This window comes from Mesoplodon densirostris, chromosome 12 (genome assembly GCF_025265405.1).
Source record: "Mesoplodon densirostris isolate mMesDen1 chromosome 12, mMesDen1 primary haplotype, whole genome shotgun sequence".
In the NCBI taxonomy this organism is placed as follows: domain Eukaryota; kingdom Metazoa; phylum Chordata; class Mammalia; order Artiodactyla; family Ziphiidae; genus Mesoplodon; species Mesoplodon densirostris.
In genome coordinates this window covers 12820163-12839611 of record NC_082672.1, presented here as the reverse complement: position 1 = coordinate 12839611, position 19449 = coordinate 12820163, and the positions used below count along the sequence as shown (strand labels likewise).

The 19449-nt window shown below is 41.6% G+C and overlaps 1 non-coding gene across 1 annotated transcript; it reads right to left on the bottom strand.

Moving 5' to 3' along the window:
• Positions 1-18117: 18117 nt before the first annotated feature.
• Positions 18118-18224, bottom strand: LOC132500447 (U6 spliceosomal RNA). The gene has a single exon (XR_009534039.1). It is a non-coding gene; the product is annotated as a U6 spliceosomal RNA (small nuclear RNA).
• Positions 18225-19449: the final 1225 nt, after the last annotated feature.

Below are 19449 nucleotides of genomic sequence, written 5' to 3'. Positions count from 1 at the left end.
GAAAGCCCACGCGCAGCAATGTAGACCCAACACAGCCAAAATTTAATTAATTAATTATTTTTTAAATTTTTTAAAAACCACAAGGTCATGTGTTTGAGTGGCTGTGGCGGCAATTGCTGCTTGCTCTGCATTTTGGAGAGAATTTTGCCTATTTGTTTGGGCTCCCCCGTGTGGACTCAGAATACAACGTCTCTGTTATGGATTGAATTGTGTCCCCAAAAAAGATATGTTGAAGTCTCAACCCCCAGTACCCGTGAACTTGACCTTACTTAGAAATAGGGTCTTGGAAGATCTAACCAAGTTAAGATTAGGTCATGCTGGATTCGAGTGAGCCTTAACCCAGTATGACTGGTGTCTTATAAGAAGAGGGAAATTCAGAGACAGAGACACACACAGGGAGAAGACTGTGTGAAGAGGAAGGCAGAGGTCGGAGTGATGCCACTAGAAGCCAAGGACACCAAGGATTGCTGGGAGTCACCAGAAACTAGGAAGAGGCAAGGAAGGATCCTCGCCTACTGATTTCACAGTTCACACAGCCCTGCTGACCCCTTGATTTCAGACGTTTAGCCTCCAGAACTGTGAGACATTAAACTTCTGTTGTTTCAAGTCAAGCATGTATGGTACTTTGTTACAGCAACCCCAAGCAACAAATATAGTCGCTGTAAGTGCAGAAAGAGATGTTGCAGCAGACGTGACAGCAAACAGAGCAGAATGAGGTCTCTTTCTGCCCCAGACCCTCCAGAACTCACGTACCTCTGAAAGGAACACCTTGCAGGCCAGTTCTCAGCACAGCTTCCTTTCCAGGCATGTTTTGCCTCCATGGCCTCAGGGCTCTGATTGCAAATAATCTAGATGACTCCCACCACCCCACAGCCAGCCCCCAACATAATTAGAAATAAGAACACAAAAGTTCACGTGTTTTTATAGATTCCTATACTTCTCAAATATTTAGTAGGACGTATGTATTAATTTTGCTGTAACTAGTAAAAAAAAAAACTGTCTAAAATATCGTGTAAGGGGCCTCCCTGGTGGCGCAGTGGTTAAGAGTCCGCCTGCCGATGCAGGGGATACGGGTTCGTGCCCCGGTCTGGGAGGATCCCATATGCCGCGGAGCGGCTGGGCCCGTGAGCCATGGCCGCTGGGCCTGCGCATCCGGAGCCTGTGCTCCGCAACGGGAGAGGCCACAACAGTGAGAGGCCCACATACCGCAAAAAGAAAAATAAAAAAAAAAATAAAATATCGTGTAAGAAAGGCTCTTTGCACAGTATTTAACAGTTTTTTACAACCACCATGAGTCCTGTGTCCTAAAATCTCTAACTGCACCTGAGAAAACTTAAAATTTTGGTGACATTGGTGTAATAATGTCTCTCAGCTCCCCAGTAAGCCTACACCTTCTTTGCTGGGTGGGGGGTTGTCAAATGTTGGGGCAACCCTCTTTTGAGTTCCTTTTTACTGTGTTGAACATTTGAGAGAGACCAAGTGAAGACAGGTCCACCAAGTGAAGACACGTCCAGTGGTGATGCTCAGTAGCAACTTGACTCACCACCCAAATGTCCAGACACTGCTCTGGAGCCCAATTTGTAGCCACTACACAACTACACAACTCCGGCTTCAAACATCTTGATAAGGGTCTTCAGACTCTCATCTTTGGGCTTCCTTCCATGTGTCATTGAAGGAATGGCCTGGGTATGAAATGTTGCCTCAAATTTCCCAAGGAACTCTTCTGCCCTGGATGCTACAAGAATGAAACTCTGGAGTCCAGATGTTCCTAAGAGTGTTGGGGTCCAGAAAAAAAAAAATCTCACTATAAAGGATGCTTTTCCCTCACACCCTCATATCCCCATCCCCATCTGAATTCATAGAGATGAAGCCAGGTCAAAATAAAAATTAGGAGCAGCCTTGAAGCCAGTAGAGAACAATTCAATCTCACCTCCTTAGCTTTAGCTTAATGGGTGGCTTGGAGGAGGACAGGTGAGGAAAAATAGGGGGATGCATACGACCTTAGTTTCCTTGTGGTTCTTTTTTGTTGGTATACCAGATGGCTTAATTATCCATAATTATCCATACAGCTCTTTCTGTACACCCCCAACACTTCCATCTTTTTATAAACTACCATTTATTGAGAAATTTCTATCAGTCACTATCCTAAGCATTATTTCCTTTAACCTTTTCAGTGGAGCGTGAGGTAGTTACTAGTATTATCTCCATACATCAGATGGAAAGGTTAACTAACTTGCTCGATTCCATCCTGCTGATAAGAGACAGAGCTGGTCTATCTGATTCCCAAGCCCATTCTCTCCCCCTAAGTTATGTGCTGCCTCCGGACTGCTCCACTTGGCTGTAACTACAGTCTCTTAAGTGTCCCACGAGATACAATGAAATCCATTGACGGAGAATTCTGAAGAAACTAAATGGAATTTAATGAAGAAATTGAATGGAAAAAGGATTCCAGAGTCTGGAGGAAAACCAAAAGGATGGAGCATGGAAAAGGTACATTTTAGGAAAGGAGGAGAAGTGAACAGAAAAATAGGACTACGGCACACACTTATACACATTGTACCTGCTCAATCGCAAGAGGGAACCATTCACTTATATTTTATGTAAAAGATGTCTCCCAGGGTTGTTCAGTGCACAACCTGGGCAGCCGAGTGAGGTGGTCCTGGGAATGATACCGTACATGCTCCAGCATTGGTAGTAATTTTTTAATATTTATTTATTTATTTATTTATTTATTTATTTATTTATTTATTTGGCTGAGCCGGGTCTTAGCTGCAGCATGCAGGATCTTTGCTGCGGCATGCAGGATCTTTAGTTGCAATACGCAGGCTCTTAGTTGCGGCATGTGGGATCTAGTTCCCTAACCAGGAATCGAACCCGGGCCCCCTGCATTGGGAGCGTGGAGTCTTAACCACTGGACCACCAGGGAAGTCCCGCATTGGTAGTAATTTGAAGAAAAGGAGCTGGGGTTCTTGTTTAAAAGAAAAGGATGGGCTTCCCTGGTGGCGCAGTGGTTAAGAATCTGCCTGCCAATGCAGGGGACATGGGTTCAAGCCCTGGTCCAGGAAGATCTCACATGCCGCGGAGCAATTAAGCCTGTGCGCCACAACTGTTGAGCCTGCATGCCACAACTATTGAAGCTCACACGCCTAGAGCCTGTGCTCTGCGACAAGAAAAGCCACTGCAATGAGAAGCCTGTGCACCGCAACGAGGAGTAGCCCCCGCTCGCCGCAACTAGAGGGGGCCCATGTGGAGCAACGAAGACCTAACACAGCCATAAATAAATAAATAACAAATAAATTTTTAAAAAAATAAAAGGATGACCCTGAACAGACACAGTATAATATATGAATGGTTTTGTTCACGTCACTCAGGCTTCTGACCTGTAACTAATGTTAATAATTATGTATGGGACATACATATGTACATACATAAAATATATGTGAATTGAATACTTGAATACAATGTAATTGTTGTATTATGATTTAAACTTCTCTGAAAATTAGTTTTTCTCCTTCACGGATATATTTGTAGTTCATTCAGATTACATTTAAATGAACTTTTGTAAGAGGTGGGAGTGAAAGTAGAGATTTGGCAAAGGTTAATAGAAAAAATGAGAGCGAGAACATGCAATAAACTTGCCAAAAAAAGAAAATGAAATTTTGGAAAAATGCTGCATGTGGTATAAAATCCAAGGTTTTTTTTTTTAAATAAGGGCATTGTTGACAAGAATATTAAAGTGATCATTGCATTATACTTCAATAGGATTGAAGACTTGAAGAAACAGTGTGCCCTTCATATCAGTTGTGTAAATAATCCACAATAAGAGACGCACCAACCCTAAATTTCTAAAATCACCTATTTGTGGCCTAAACTTGCTCCCAAACTCCTACACCTTCAGTTATTTCCTGCATGGGGGTAGGAGATGGAGAGGCAAGGCAGCATAAATCTACCACCTATTCCCAAAAGATGTGACATTTCCCAGACTAAATGATTTTTGCTCCCAAAATTCTGGGATTACAACAAAATTCTCATCAAAGAAGGAAGGGGTAAAATAAGAGAAAATGGAGTGGGAGATACAGCAAATTAGAAGTTCTGGTGTCTTGATGGCACTCTGGTCCTCCCAGAGTCCACCTTTGTGAAGCTTTAACCAGGACTCGGCATAAAGAATTCCTACCCAGTGTCAAGGCGGTCCAGCCCCAAATTCAGTTATACGGGATCTAATAGTAACTGTATAGGTTGTTGGAGGAGAGTGGACTTTGAAGTTAGATTAATCTGGGTTCATATACTATCTTATTTATTCACTTAATAATTATTCACCAGGCACCTGCCACATGCCAAACACTAAAAGTAAAAAATAAAGTAGAGCATGTCTTTCCCTTTGAGAGCTTAATTACATGCCATGTGCCCTGGAGCAATACCAAACCTCTGCTGGCCTCATCCATGAATGGGGATTGTTAATAACCTCCTCTCAAAGGTGGAGTCCCTGGGGAAGGGGATAGGGTTCCCTTATATGTTACCCTTCCTCCCCAACGTAGCGGGGTGATTTGAGGAAACTTTCCTGCCCCCAAAACTTTCTCTGTGACCAATGCCTAGATCATGGAAGTATGTTGAAAATATGAATATTATAATATGGTAAGATCTTATCATATTCATTGACTCTCTATTAGAAGCCTTACTACTCATTTTTTATTTTTTTCCACTCCTGATTATTATGCAGTCCTTCACTCAAATACTGCTTCTCTATTTTACTGTGGTAAAATACACATAAAATTTACCATTTTAATTACTTTTAGTGCAGTTCAGTAGTATTAAGGACATTCACACTGTTGTCCAACCACTACCACCATCCGTCTCCAGACCTTTTTCACCTTCCCCAACTGAGACTCCATACCCATTAACCACTAACTCCCCATTCCCCCTCCTATAGCCCCTGGCAGCCACCCTTCCACTTTCTGTCACTATGAATTTGGCTACTCTCAGTACCTCATATAAGCGAAATTACACTGTATTTGTCCTCTTGTGACTGGCTTATTTCACTTAATAATGTCCTCAAGACTCATCCATGCTGTACCATGTGTCAGAATTCCCTTCCTTTCTGAGGGTGAATAATTATTTCATTGCATGCATGAGTCACACTTTATTTACCCATTCATTCGTCAATGCACAGATGTATCGTTTCCACCTTTTGGCTGTTGCGAATAGTGCTGCTATGAACACTGGTGGATTTATTCACTTTTGCCTGCTGGGTACATAAAGGGTTATGAAAAATTAGAACCACATAGTCCGTAGATTATAGAGTCTGAAAATGTGCTTGGAGATAATGGAGTCAGGCTGCCACACTGTGCCAACAAGGAAGCAGTCACAGAGGGATTACGTAATACTTCCAAGACTTGAAGAACTTCCAGGTTCTTTATAGCAAAGCCTAGCAATGAAACTCACTACATCAGTGAAACTTACTACAAGTGGTAGTGCTGTATTCATATGTGGATCTAATCAACAAATCATCCAGCATATATAAAATATTTATCAACAAAAGAAAGGTTATATTTCTGGCCCTAAAGCAAGTCTCAACGTATTTCAAAGGACTGAAATCATGCAGACTATAGTCTCTGACCAAAATGCAATTCAGATGAAAATTAATAACAAGCCATATGTAGATTACCATCTATTTAAAAATTAGGAAATATGCTTCAAAAAATCAATGACTGAAAGAAAAAATTATAAAGGCAATTAGAAAGTACTTGTAACTATGTAAAAATAAAAACATGTCAAAATGTATATCAAAATCTTATAGTATTTAAAGCACACTTATGATCTTTTTGTATGAGAAAGGAATTAAGTTAAAAAGCAATGAGCTGAGTAACCATCTCACAAAGGTGGAAAAGAACAGGAAATAAACACAAAGAAAAGTTAACAATAAAAACAAAAGCCAAATAAATAATATATAATGAAAAGAATCAAGAGTATCAAAATGTTGTTTTGTGAAAAGATTAAGAAAATTAATAAAACAGTTGGTGAAACTGATTAAGGGGAAAAGAAAGAAGGCATAAATGACCAATGCAAAGAATGAAAGGAAGCCATAACTATAGGTTCTACCAACATTAAAAACATAAGAGAACTTTGTGAACAACCATGCCAATGAAGTTGAAAATTTAGGTAAAATGGACAAAATTCCAGCAAAATAAACCTTACCAAAATTAGTTCATGAATATCAGAAAATCTGAATAATCAGTTTAAAGTCTGTGTCTGATAACTCTAACATTGGAGTCACTTGCAGATCTTTTCTTTCTCTAAATATTGTGCTGAAATAAGTAGTAACTTTTTATTGAATGCTGGACATCGTATATGAAACACTGCAGAAACTCTGAGTGATCTTTTTTTTTTAACATCTTTATTGGAGTATAATTGCTTTACAATGATGTGTTAGTTTCTGCTGTATAACAGAGTGAATCAGCTATACATATACATACATCCCCATATCCCCTCCCTCTTGCCTCTCTCTCCCACCCTCCCAATCCCACTCCTCTATTTGGACACAAAGCACTGAGCTAATCTCCCTGTGCTATGCAGCTGCTTCCAACTAGCTATCTATTTTACATTTGGTAGCGTATATATGTCTATGCCACTCTCTCACTTCGTCCCAGCTTACCCTTCCCCTCCCCGTGTCCTCAAATCCATTCTCTACGTCTGCATCTTTATTCCTGTATTGCCCCTAGTTTCTTCAGAACTTTTTTTTTTTTTTAGATTCCATATGTATGTGTTAACATACAGTATTTGTTTTTCTCTTTCTGACATCTGTGATGTGGTCTCCGTGGATTCTCCATCTAGATTATATGAGGCGACAAGCACAAATGTGAACCCTCCCTTTTATCAAATCTCTCCCCCATCCTCGGGATCAGTCTTTTGTCCTCAGCTTACTCCCAACAAAGAGATAGCTAAGCGAGTAATTTTATCACAGAATGAGAGAAACTGCAGGGATTTCATTAATTTTCTTGTAATAAAAATAGCTAACAGTTATCGAGCGTTTTACTTCGTGTCAGGCAATGTTCTCATCTCTATGATGTAGGTACAATTGTCCCCATTTTAAGCCAAGGAAACTGAGGCACAGGAAAGTTAAAAAACCTGCTCAGGGGCTTCCCTGGTGGCGCAGTGGTTGGGAGTCCGCCTGCCAATGCAGGGGACACGGGTTCGAGCCCTGGTCTGGGAAGATCCCACATGCCGCGGAGCGACTGGGCCCGTGAGCCACAACTACTGAGCTTGTGCGTCTGGAGCCTCTGCTCAGCAACAAGAAAGGCCGCAATAGTGAGAGGCCAGTGCATGGCGATGAAGAGTGGCCCCCGCTTGTCGCAACTGGAGAGGGCCCTCGCACAGAAAGGAAAACCCAGCACAACAAAAATAAATAAATTAATTAATAAACTCCTTCCTACCCCCAACGTCTTCTTTAAAAAAAAAAAAAACCTGCTCAGGGCAAAAATTTAGTAAGTGACAAATCCTGTGTTTTAACTCTGGCTCTAACTCCAGAGCCTTTGCTCTAAATGACTAAATTACATATCCTTTTGGTATAAAACAACATGTCAATGCAAAACGATAAATCAATAAAACAGGCTATAATCATCAAATTTTATTCTGGTACATCTAGGAGATTTCTCTTCACAGGGCAAAGAATTGAACATCACTGATGAGTTTGAATATGCTCAGTACTTACACTCCTACCTTTCTTCTCCCTAATTATATATTGTCTAAATGGTATTCTGAGCCTTTATAAATTCAATTTAAAAGAAAATTTCCAAGGATCTTTCGCTAGAGGTCACTCTCCTAACTGTGAGGTCTGGTTGTCTTTTGTCACAGCGGAAGAGATAGGGTTAACCAACCAACGATGGCTACCATTTGATGAGTCCAGCAGGTGTCACTAGAATCCCACAGATCCTGAGGTTCATTTTTTTCCACCAGCAACTACACTTCGCAGACATAAGCATCTCACTTCTGTCAAGGCAGGTTATGCTAAGTTTATTCTTCTCATAAAACTTAAAATATTTATAACATTACTTGGTTGTCAATATAGTCTACCCAAAACTCAAACACAACTCACTTATCTTCTGAGAACGCAAAATAAAATATCTTGCTTGAAATGACAAGGTAACAGAGGGAAAGATAAGAGGGTTAATTGACAGGAATGACAGCTCAGACTGGGTTCAAGGTTGTTTTCTCAACGGCTTTCACCAAAAACCATACTACACCTAAGATCACGGATACAAATGAGTGTTTCCAGTGTTTCTATTGTCCCCTCATCAGTGTACTCCCAAATGTCAGCTTGGGCTGCCGTAACCAAATACCATAGGCTGGGGGGCTTAAACAACAGGAGTTTATTTCTCACAGTTCTGGAATCTAGGAAGTCCAAGATCAAGGTGCTGGCCAATTTAGCTCCCTGGTGAGGAATCTTCCTGGCTTGCAGACAGCCGCCTTCCTGATGTGTTCTCACACAGGAGAGAGAGAGAGAGGAAGCAAACTCTCTGGTATCTCCTCTTACTAGGGCACTAATCCCATCCTGAGAGCCCCAACCTTATGACCTCAACTAAACTTAATTATCTCCCAAAGGCCCTGTCTACAAATACCATCACGTTGGAGGTTAGGGCTTCAATATATCCGTTTGGAGGGGACACAATTCAGTCCACAGCACCAAGTTTAGTGGTCAACAGAGGTGGTCAATGAAGTGCAGGTTAAGTGAGGACTTGGCTGTGCCAGAGGAACCCAGAACACAGGTTCCTGATCTTTTATACCATGTATAAAGGAGGCCGTGTCAGCCTGGAAGGATGAACCCTATAACCTTATAAGGAATGTATTGCTGCACCAATTGCTTACTTCAGAGTTCTAGTTCTTATGCCATCAGCCTATCTACAGGAGCCCTACCCACACCTTACCTCTTGGACTTTACTTGATTTATCTAGAAAGCTATCTCAATTTATCATTTCATATGCAGATGCAGCCTATATGAGACATTCATGGAGGTCTCTTGTCAACAACCCTCAGAGTCTGGTATATCTCATCCGATTCTACTTACTGCCTATTTCATAAAGATGACACTCCAAGAGCAAAAGGCTATCTAGTGAGGATGGGTATGGCGTTAATCATTAACATCTTTTTGTTATTATGACAGCTGAAGTAGTTAAAACTAATGGTTCCATTTATGAAGACTATTTCACTTGAGGTAAAACCTACCCCACTTTATCAACACTGTTGCTTAGAAGAACCCAGTGCTGAGAAAGACCTGACCAAGACACCAACAAGGGCTTCCACTTGTACTTTTCCTCATTTTATAATTTTAAAAATGTTAAGTATATTAAAATATATATCTATTTATCTTGAAATATAAAGTGAGAGAAGAAAAGCACTGAGGAAAAGTGTATTTTATAGGCAGGCTGGGATACTGAGAACAGATCGTTCACAGGTAAAGGGTTTAAAGAGACTGGAGAACCTACCCAAAATACAGAATACGTTTCTGGAATATTCCATGCCCATCTTCTGAGTGCCTTTTCAGAGGATGTCTCTTCTGTTTCAACTCTCCTCTCTACCTATAAATCCTATTCATCATTTAAGTTTAAGTTCAAATAGTTTTTCCATTGTAAAATATTCTCCAACCTCCTCTATCTATGGTCATAATCAACAGCTCTGACCTCTCTTCCCTCAGTATATTTTTTTTTTTTTTTTTTTTTTTGCTGTACGCGGGCCTCTCACTGCTGTGGCCTCTCCCGTTGCGGAGCACAGGCTCCGGACACACAGGCTCCGCGGCCATGGCTCGCGGGCCCAGCCGCTCCGCGGCATGTGGGATCTTCCGGGATCGGGGCACGAACCCGTGTCCCCTGCATCGGCAGGCGGACTCTCAACCACTGCGCCACCAGGGAAGCCCCCCTCAGTATATTTTACAAACTGCTATCATGAAAGAGTTTATCAAATTAAATCACTGCCAGGCAGGTAACATGAGGCAGTGTGTGTAGTGGTGAGAAACATGGGCTCCAGAGTAGACTCCGGCATTGATGTTTGGTTCTCCCACATACTACTAACTCTGTGGCCTTGGATATGTCGTTAAACTTTGCCCTGACTCATTTGCTCATCCATAAATGGAAGTTGCAATATATTTATCCTATTGGGTTATTGGAGGGATAAAATGATATAAAACATAAGAAAAGACTAGTGTCTGGCATAAAGCAGTCCTCAATATATGTTAACTTGTATTAGCTCACCTATTATGTTGGTTGGTATTCATTGTATATTAGAATCTCCTAGGGAGGTTTAAAAAAAATACTGATGCCCAGACTCCACTAAAGACCTATTTTTAAAGATTCTGGTTAGGGCTTCCCTGGTGGTGCAGTGGTTGAGAGTCCGCCTGCCGATGCAGGGGACATGGGTTCGTGCCCCGGTCCGGGAAAATCCCACATGCCACGGAGTGGCTGGGCCCGTGAGCCATGGCCGCTGAGCCTGTGCGTCCGCAGCCTGTGCTCTGCAACGGAAGAGGCCACAGCAGTGAGAGGCCCGCGTACCACACACACACACACACACACACAAAATATATATATATATATATATATACACATATATTCTGGTTGTGGCTGCTCAGATATTGGTATGTTTCAGGCTCCCCAAGCGAGCTGCATGCTCCAGGGTTGGGTATCATTGCATTAGATTGTTACCACTGACAACAGGAACTACTCATCTTTGTATCCCCATCACTTGCGTTAATGTTGCACACATGGGAGAATTCAATAATGTTTGTTGAACTGAACTGATGTGAAAGATCTGGAAGGACATCAAATTAAAGTATATCCTCAAAGCACCTCCTAAGACCTAGAGATGATTTTAGGTGTAACTATTTCCCAAGATTCCACCCACGTACCCAGGAGTGGAAGGCTTACCAGAGTATATTAACATTTGGGGAATAAGGAGTGGAGGATAAACACTGATCAGGTGCAATGTTTTCCGTACCAAAAATTCATACTGAACCCAGAATTCATACTGATAGAATGTCAACAATTGTAAGGTTAAGTTAAACCCTCGTTTGGAGGGCTTCAGCATATTAGACTACTGTCCAGTCTCCAAAACTATTTTCTAGTCATTTCCTGGTTCTTCCAACAGAACTGGCCGTGCTCTGAACAAGCAGAATGTACTACACCAAGAAGCACAATGCCTAATAAAACTAACTAGTTCGACGGGAAAATGCTGAACCCCCAAAGATTAAGGAAAGATAAAGGACATGGATTTTAGGAGTTGAAAACAAAACAGCCCAGAGATTTCCCTCAAGAATTTAGAGGCTGTTAGAATTATGAGGGAATCATAGGGGAATTTTTATACTGCTTCAAAAAGGCTAGGTGCTGGGAATTGTGCAAACTGAAAATATAAGGGCTTTGATTGCTGAAATTAGAAGCTTTCATTAGGTCCTCTTCTTTTTGTGTATCTGCTTTGCAATGATTATTGTAACCACAATGAAGACAGTATTTTGAAGCCCTTTGTTATTTTTGAGTGTTCTTTCACCTATCCCCAATTCAACTGAGCTCAGTTTTAGCGAGTGTTATAGAATTTTGCTAAAGATTTTCTTGTAATCAACCCATATACTCAGAGCACTGTACTAGATACTTCAGAGATTGGGTTACATACATGATACAAGCTCTCAAGTGGTTCCTAATTCCAATAACTCAACAACAAAATGGTTCAACTAGTAACTCAGAGCTTGAACAGACTGAGATAATATATTTAGTATTTTGTGCTTACATTGCAATTTCTTTGGCTTAACACTGAGGGAATTTCAGAGTGTCTCAAAACAAATACCATTTATTACAAGCCTAGAAACACATTTCAGTAGGAATACCAAAGGCCGAAAGGTTTTTTCCCCTCACCTGAAAGCTCTATTAATAGCTGGTCATGTATATGCCGACCAAGTGATCTTTGTGAGTAAATCAGATGACTATCGATGAACTGAGCGAATGATTATTCCTAATAAACTGACGTAGAGCTGTCACATTATTGTCTGCAATGAAATAAAGGTCCAAGCTCTTTCACTCTTAACCCTGAGCCCTGTACCACCCCCCGTCCCCTCCGATGTGTGCCTTCTTCCAAACTTCTTCATTCTCTCTACACGATCACCAGCCAGAGGCGGAAACCGAGACTTCCCCCTTTGAAAGTGAGGAGTATCAAGTGAAATTCCTGATACTCTCACACTTTAGCGGCTTTCTGTTTTTCTCCTAAGTGTTAGCTACTGGAATCTGGGAATCTCTGACAGGCACGTTATTATGGAGAAGAATTTCAGAGTAAGGAATAGAGAGTGCACAATACAATTACTCGGCAATGAATCATTTTGTTCAAACCTAAAGCATCTTCATTAGGCATTGCTGTCCTCACTTCCTTCAGTAACTTACAGCTTGTGGGAAGCCTCCACCTAGTCTCTTCTAGTGACCTATGGGTTCTTCGCTCAGTCTCAGGTTTAAATTGTAACAAATCACTGCCACCCACCTCGTCAATCTTGAGATCTGGGTGCACTCCAATGCAGCCGATCCTTCCTATGGCCATGACCTAGGCTTTAATGTAGACCATACAGTCTCATTTTAATTATCTGAGAGTATATCTAGGGGTCTCTGAGCCACCTCCTCATTGTTGGAATCCCTTATAGATGCGTTTCTGCCTTCTCCCATTTCTAATTTCCTTAACCCTATCTGCCTCTCCTTTTTCCTCTGATTTTCTTATATGACTCAGTTGTAATTTACAAGCAAAACTTTAAATGCATTTGCATCTACTTGAGACTACTTATAATAATCAAGTCACAGAATGTCTCAAAAGAAAACATGTTTACTTACAATAGTAGTCTTTAACCACACACGCCTACACACGCACACACACACACACACACACACACACACACACACATAGAGGCAGCAGTGGGGAAACCTCAGTCTTTTTAATAAATGGTGCCAGGTCAGTTAGGCAACTATGCAGAACAATACTTTTTCCATACCTCACGTCATTCATAAAAATTAATTCCAGGTGGATTATAGCTCTAACTATGAAATATAAAACAGTAAAGTTACTAGAAGATAGCAGAGGAAAAGATTCGTTACCTTGGGATAGGAAAATCTTTCTTAAACAGGATACAGAAAGCACTTTCAACTGAAAAAAAGTGATAGAAAAATTATACTTTATTAATTTTCTGCTTTTCAACGAAACACCATTAAAATCATGAAAACGCAAACCTGAATAGGGGAGGATATTTGCAATTGATATAATTGGCTAAAGACTTGTGTCCAGGAAGAGTGCCCCCAGGGACGAGGGGAAGATGGCGGAAGAGTAAGACGCAGAGATCACCTTCCTCCCCACAGATACACCAGAAATACATCTACACGTGGAACAACTCCTACAGAACACCTACTGAACGCTGACAGAAGACCTCAGACCTCCCAAAAGGCAAGAAAGTCCCCATGTACCTGGGTAGGGCAAAAGAAAAAAGGAAAAACAGAGACAAAAGAATAGGGACAGGACCTGCACCAGTGGGAGGGAGCTGTGAAGGAGGAAAGGTTTCCACACACTAGGAGCCCCTTCGAGAGCGGAGACTGCGGGTGGCGGAGGGGGGAGCTTCGGAGCCGCGGAGGAGAGCGCAGCAACAGGGGTGCGGAGGCAAAGCGGAGAGATTCCCACACAGAGGACCGGTGCCGACAGGCACTCACCAGCCCGAGAGGCTTGTCTGCTCGCCCGCCGGGCGGGCGGGGCTGGGAGCTGAGGCTCGGGCTTCCGTCGGAGCGCAGGGAGAGGACTGGGGCTGGCGGCGTGAACACAGCCTGAAGGGGTTAGTGCACCACGCCTGGCCGGGAGGGAGTCCGGGGAAAAGTCTGGAGCTGCCGAAGAAGCAAGAGACTTTTTCTTACCTCTTAGTTTCCTGGTGCGCGAGGAGAGGGGATTAAGAGCGCTGCTTAAAGGAGCTCCAGAGACGGGCATGAGACGCTAAGGCTGCTGCTGCCGCCACCAAGAAACCTGTGTGCGAGCACAGGTCACTCTCCACACCTATCCTCCCGGAAGCCTGTGCAGCCCGCCACTGCCGGGGTCCCAGGATCCAGTGACAACTTCTCCGGGAGAAGGCACGGCGCGCCTCAGGCTGGTGCAACGTCACGCCGGCCTCTGCCGCTGCAGGCTCGCCCCGCCTCCATGCCCCTCCTTCCCCACGGCCTGAGTGAGCCATAACCCCCTAAGCGGCTGCTCCTTTAATCCCGTCCTGTCTGAGCAAAAACAGACGCCCTCAGGCGACCTACACGCAGAGGCGGGGCCCAATCCAAAGCTGAGACCCTGGAGCTGTGTGAACAAAGAAGAGAAAGGGAAATCTCTCCCAGCAGCCTCAGGAGCAGCGGATTAAAGCTCCACAATCAACTTGATGTACCCTGCATCTGTGGAATACATGAATAGACAACGAATCATCCCAAATTGAGGAGGTGGACTTTGAGAGCAAGATTTATGATTTTTTCCGCTTTTCCTCTTTTTGTGAGTGTGTATGTGTATGCTTCTGTGGGAGATTTTGTCTGTATAGCTTTGCTTCCACCATTTGTCCTAGTGTTCTATCCGTCCTTTTTTTTTCTTTCTTTTTTAAAAAAATTTTTTTCTTAATAATTATTTTTTATTTTAATAACTTTATTTTTTTAATCTTACTTTTTTTTTTTCTTTGCGGTACGTGGGCCTCTCACTGTTGTGGTCTCTCCCATTGTGGAGCACAGGCTCCGGACGCGCAGGCTCAGTGGCCATGGCTCACGGGCCCAGCTGCTCTGCGGCATGTGGGATCCTCCCAGACCGGGGCACGAACCCGTGTCCCCTGCATCGGCAGGCGGACTCTCAACCACTGCACCAACAGGGAAGCCCACCTTATGTTATTTTATTTTATCTTCTTTCTTTTTTTTTTTTTTTCCGGTACGCGGGCCTCTCACTGTTGTGGCCTCTCCTGTTGCAGAGTACAGGCTCCGAACGTACAGGCTCAGCAGCCATGGCTCACAGGCCCAGCCGCTCCGCGGCATGTGGGCTCTTCCCGGACTGGGGCACGAACCCACGTCCCCTGCATCGGCAGGCGGACTCTCAACCACTGCGCCAACAGGGAAGCCCATCTTATTTTATTTTATTTTATCTTCTTTTTTTCTTTCTTTCTTTCCTTCCTTCCCTCCCTCCTTCCTCCCTCCCTCCCTCCGTCCCTCCCTCCTTTCTTTCTTTCTTTCTTTCTACTTTTTCTCCCCTTTATTCTGAGCCGTGTGGATGAAAGGCTCTTGGTGCTGCAGCCAGGAGTCAGTGTGTGTCTCTGAGGTGGGAGAGCCAACTTCAGGACACGGGTCCACAAGGGACCTCCCAGCTCCACATAATATCAAACGGTGAAAATCTCCCAGAGGTCTCCATCTCAACACCAGCACCCAGCTTCACTCAACGACCAGCAAGCTACAGTGCTGGTCACCTGATGCCAAACAACTAGCAAGACAGGAACACAACCCCGCCCATTAGCAGAGAGGCTGCCTAAAATCATAATAAGTCCACAGACACCCCAAAACACACCACCAGACGTGGACATGCCCACCAGAAAGACAAGATCCAGCCTCATCCACCAGAACACAGGCACTAGTCCCCTCCACCAGGAAGCCTACACAACCCACTGAACCAACTTTAGCCACTGGGGACAGACACCAAAAGAAACGGGAACTACGAACCTGCAGCCTGCAAAAAGGAGACCCGGAGCCCCAAACACAGTAAGATAAGCAAAATGAGAAGACAGAAAAACACACAGCAGGTGAAGGAGCAAGATAAAAACCCACCAGACCTAACAAATGAAGACGAAATAGGCAGTCTACCTGAAAAAAAATTCAGAATAATGATAGTAAAGATAATCCAAAATCTTGGAAATAGAATAGACAAAATGCAAGAAACATTTAACAAGGGCCTAGAGGAACTAAAGATGAAACAAGCAACGATGAACAACACAATAAATGAAATTAAAAGTACTGTAGATGGGATCAATAGCAGAATAACTGAGGCAGAAGAACGGACAAGTGACCTGGAAGATAAAATAGTGGAAATAACTACTGCAGAGCAGAATAGAGAAAAAAGAATGAAAAGAACTGAGGACAGTCTCAGAGACCTCTGGGACAATATTAAACACACCAACATTCGAGTTATAGGGGTTCCAGAAGAAGAAGAGAAAAAGAAAGGGACTGAGAAAATATTTGAAGAGATTATAGTTGAAAACTTCCCTAATAAGGGAGAGGAAATAGTTAATCAAGTCCAGGAAGCACAGAGAGCCCCATACAGGATAAATCCAAGGAGAAATATGCCAAGACACATATTAATCAAACTGTCAAAAATTAAATACAAAGAAAACATATTAAAAGCAGCAAGGGTAAAACAACAAATAACACATAAGGGAATCCCCATAAGGTTAACAGCTGAACTTTCAGCAGAAACTCTGCAAGCCAGAAGGGACTGGCAGGACATATTTAAAGTGATGAAGGAGAAAAACCTGCCACCAAGATTACTCTACCCAGCAAGGATCTCATTCAGATTTGATGGAGAAATTAAAACCTTTACAGACAAGCAAAAACTGAGAGAGTTTAGCACCACCAAACCAGCTTTACAACAAATGCTAAAGGAACTCCTCTAGGCAAGAAACACAAGAGAAGGAAAAAACCTATAATAACAAACGCAAAACAATTAAGAAAATGGGAATAGGAACATACATATCGATAATTACCATAAATGTAAATGGACTAAATGCTCCCACCAAAAGACACAGATTGGCTGAATGGATACAAAAACAAGACCCATATATATACTGTCTACAAGAGACCCACTTCAGACCTAAGACACATACAGACTGAAAGTAAGGGATGGAAAATGATATTCCATGCAAATGGAAACCAAAAGAAAGCTGGAGTTGCAATTCTCATATCAGACAAAATAGGCTTTAAAATAAAGACTATTAAAAGAGACAAAGAAGGACACTACATAATGATCAAGGGATCGATCCACGAAGAAGACATAACAAGTGTAAATATTTATGCACCCAACATAGGAGCACCTCAATACATAAGGCAACTACTAACATCGATAAAAGGGGAAATCGACAGTAACACATTCATAGTAGGGGACTTTAACACCCCACTTTCACCAATAGACAGATCATCCAAAATGAAAATAAATAAGGAAACACAAGCTTTAAATGATACATTAAACAAGATGGACTTAATTGATATTTATAGGACATTCCATCCAAAAACAACAGAATGCACATTTTTCTCAAGTGCTTATGGAACATTCTCCAGGATAGATCATATCTCGGGTCACAAATCAAGCCCTGATAAATTTAAGAAAATTGAAATTGTATCAAGTATCTTTTCCGACCTCAATGCTATGAGACTAGATATCAATTACAGGAAAAGATCTGTAAAAAATACAAACACATGGAGGCTAAACAATACACTACTTAATAACAAAGTGATCACTGAAGAAATCAAAGAGGAAATCAAAAAATACCTAGAAACAAATGATAATGGAGACACGACGACCCAAAACCTATGGGATGCAGCAAAAGCAGTTCTAAGAGGGAAGTTTATAGCAATACAATCTCACCTCAAGAAACAAGAAAAATCTCAAATAAACAATCTAATCCTACACGTAAAACAACTAGAGAAAGAAGAACAAAGAAAACCCCAAAGTTAGCAGAAGGAAAGAAATCATAAAGATCAGTTCAGAAATAAATGAAAAAGAAATGAAGGAAACAAAAGCAAAAATTAACAAAAGTAAAAGCTGGCTCTCTTTTGGCAGCACCCCTCTGTACATTGTTTCTAGGTTATAGGTCACCTATGCTGCAATATTAGTTACTGTTTCATCTATTTTCCATCTTACCCAACAAGTTAAAATCCTTGTCCATCTTTCCTTCCCTTTGTTGTGATGATTTTATATTTTTCATTATTATAAGTTTTCATAGGGGTGCAAGAAGGAAAAGTAAAAAAAAGCATGAGCTCAGTTCAGCCATTTGAACCAGAAATCTCAAAGTTAATTTGAATATTAAAAGGAACTTTGTACCCCAAACTAGTGAACTAGACTACATTTTTTTAATTTCAAAAAAATATGGAACGCTTAACGAATTTGCGTGTCATCCTTGCGCAGGGGCCATGCTAATCTTCTCTGTATTGTTCCAATTTTAGTATATGCGCTGCCGAAGCAAACACTAGACTACATTATTTACACATAACTAAGGTAACATATTGGAACTTCCTAATTTATGATCCATCATGGAATGAGCACAAACAAATAGCATCTAAACTTTTTCTGATTTTATGTGGAGAAGCATATTAGAAAATGAAAGGAGAGTAGTGCCTTAAGGAGGGGAATTGCTCAGAAAATCAAGGTTGGAAAGAAGACAGATAAAGTGTCAGATAACCTCATTTAGATTTGGCCTCACTGATTTTCAATCCTATAATGATGCCACACCTAGGAAAATATAGTTTTACATGATTTGGGAAGTTTCTTTTTTTAATATGGAAAATATTATAGAGGCTCTCCATTACTAGAGGATTTATTGATCACTGTTGGTTGCCTAATTTCCCGTCATTCATAATCTATTTATTGATGACTTCTTACTGTATGGCAAGTACAACTGCTCTAGGTCCTGAAAAGAGCAAGACCAACAAAAAACAAGAAAAACCCTCACATTCTGGACCTGAAATTGTTTATAGTCTCTTGATGAAATGGAGAAATAAATAGATACATTTACCTCAAGAGGCACCATGGGACCATGGAGGAGGAGCTCTTAAGTTTATCTTGATACAAGGAAATCATTGTAGAAGCAATGATGTTCCAACCTAGACTTAGAAGAGCGGGAGTCTGTTACACATAAGCGGGAAGGGCATTCCAAACAACAGTGGAGAAACACAAAATGTTCAGAGAGCATGGTACACTTGGAGACTTACAAGTGCTTTGGTGTTTCTGGAGCATGAAGTGTAACAAGAGAAGAATTCTATTTGGCATCACAGATAGCAAATGCAAAGTAGTGTGATACAGACCACTACTGTCACAAAAGTATTTATAAAGAAGATTGTTATCAAATGTGTAAAAATATTTTGAAAATACCACAGAGACTCTGGCATTTCCTTCTGAGCCAAACTCATGTTTCAGCTTCTTTAAGATCTCGTTAGGGTATCTCTTAGCTTCTTCTAACAAATCGTTTTGGTCAGATTTTTTTTTCCTCTAGAAATGGAGTTTTCTCCTTCCCTTAAGAAATATGTTAAAGCTAAAACTAACTTCTCATACACCCGTCCTTTATCAGACAGTCATGGATGTGTTCCTATTAAACTCTATAAACAGCCATTTACTGTATCATTTCAATCAGATCGATGGCATATAGAACAGTTGAACAGAACACTTCATTTATTCTGTTTCAAGTTGGAAAATAGG